This window comes from Mastomys coucha, unplaced genomic scaffold (assembly GCF_008632895.1).
Source record: "Mastomys coucha isolate ucsf_1 unplaced genomic scaffold, UCSF_Mcou_1 pScaffold3, whole genome shotgun sequence".
NCBI lineage: Eukaryota > Metazoa > Chordata > Mammalia > Rodentia > Muridae > Mastomys > Mastomys coucha.
Window position 1 is genome coordinate 44,089,114 of NW_022196909.1, and position 2,379 is coordinate 44,091,492.

Here is a 2,379-nt window from a genome sequence, read left to right on the forward strand (position 1 = left end):
GCTCCCTGCCTGCAGCTGTGCTCCCTGCCTGCAGCTGTGCTCCCTGCCTGCAGCTGTGCTCCCTGCCTTCCACTGTGCTCCCTGCCTTCCACTGTGCTCCCTGCCTGCAGCTGTGCTCCCTGTCTACTGCTGTGCTCCTGTCTGCAGCTGTGCTTCCTGCTGTGCTCCCTGCCTGCAGCTGTGCTCTCTGCCTGCAGCTGTGCTCTCTGCCTGCAGCTGTGCTCCCTGCCTGCAGCTGTGCTCCCTGCCTGCAGCTGTGCTCCCTGCCTGCTGCTGTGCTCCCTGCCTGCTGCTGTGCTCCCTGTCTGCAGCTGTGTTCCGTGTCTGCAGCTGTGCTTCCTGCTGTGCTCTCTGCCTGCAGCTATGCTCCCTGCCTGCAGTTGTGCTCCCTGTCTACCGCCGTGCTCCCTGTCTGCTGCTGTGCTCCCTACTGACTGTCATGCTCCCCACCAGGTGGTCATGGACTCCAACCTCTTGAACCATTAGCTCCCCACATTAAATGCTTGGTTGTGTGTGTGTGTGTGTGTGTGTGTGTGTGTGTGTGTTTAATATTATTTATTTATTTATTATATGTAAGTACACTGTAGCTGTCTTCAGACACACCAGAAGAGGGCATCAGATCCCCTTACAGATGGTTGTGAGCCACCATGTGGTTGCTGAGAATTGAACTCAGGACCTCTGGAAGAGCAGTTGGTGCTCTTAACCGCTGAGCCATCTCTCTAGTCCCCTTAGTAGTGTTTTTTGTTTTGATTTTGATTTTCTTTTGTTCTGTTATGGCAATAGAAAAGTAAAATACAAAGTGCACTCACTACGAGATGCCTTCTAACCTATTAGACCAGCAAAGAAGAAAAATGACTTCTTAGAAGCCCCAAAACAGTGAGTCACATTCCCTGGGCAGGAGTGGGGATTTGCCATCCCAGGAGCCAAAGTAGTGGCCTCGTTTATAACCCATGATAGTTGCTCTTCATCAGCTTGACTGGGTTTTGAATCATCTAGAAGGCATGCTGCCTGGCTATGAGGGTATTTCCAGGCAGGATTAAATAAGGGGAGAAGACCTAGCCTGATTGTGGGTAGCATCAACCCATGGACTGGGGTCCCAGACAGAATAAAAGGGGATAAAGGAAAGAGCCAGCTGACCGCTTCACTGCAGACACGTGATCCCAACATCTCATGCTCTCCCTACCTGGCATTTCGTCTATGATGGACGCCTCTTTTCCTAAATCATAAGCCAAAAAATCCCTTCTCCCCTACAATTGCTTGGGTCAGATGTTTCCTCCCAGCCGATTAGAGAAGCAAGGTAGTTTCATCCCTCACCACTGGCTCCTTGACCGATGCTCAGCTCTCTAAGTCAGGGTTCTACAGCGTGAAATTGGGATGAGGACAGACTCAGGCATTCAGACACTCACGCAGACACACCACTAGCCCATCTACTGGGACAGCGGGTGCGCAAGTGCTCACTGCCTTGCTTTGTTGTATCATTGGCCTGCATGAGCATCACTTCCAATTTCCAGTTAGCAGAATAATGAGAGTTCTCTAACCATGGTTTCTCCCTCTCTTCTTATTTTCTACTTTAATTAATTAATTAAACATTTTTTTCATTTGTTCTTTTCTCTTCCTTCCTTCCTTCCTTTCTTCCTTCCTTCCTTCCTTCCTTCCTTTCACTCTTTCTTTCTTTTTTTCTTTTTTGAGACAGGGTTTCTCTGTGTAACCCTGGCTGTCCAGGAACTCACTTGCTCTGTAGACCAGGCTGGCCTCGAACTCAGAGATCTACCTACCTCTGCCTCCCCGGTGCTGGAATTAAAAGCGTGCCCCACCACTCAGTGTTTACCACGGATTCTCAGTCAGATTTATAGTACCTGGCATCCATTTACTCTTGGAAAATGGAAGAGTGGGCCTTAACCCCAATCAGAAATTGGTTGGTTACCACACAGCGGCCACACCACTAGGCATTCATGGGCTTATCTTACCGTACTGGTCATTACCGTAGATCATAGGGCTCACAGCTCTAAGGTATTGAGGACCCCCCTCCTCCAGCAACCTGTGTAACATCTATCAGTATGCTGAAAGCTGGCTAGCGGGGAGGAAGCATCCTGGACAATATAAACTTGATTTCTCCCTGTGCTGTGACCAGTGAACATCTCTTCCTTTGTCTATATCAAATACTCCATAAGTACAACAACTTAAATCCTGGTGCATGTATGGAAGGGGAGGTGCAGATACTAGGGTCTGGTTCTCTAACTGGTTCCTGATTTGTTAATAAAGAAGGCTGGGAACCAATTGTTGGGCAGAAGGAATAGGCGGGACTTCCGGGTCCCAAGAGGAAAAGGGGGCTGCAAGGAAGGAGAGGGGCTTTTCTGCCATGGTTTAGAATCTACCTTT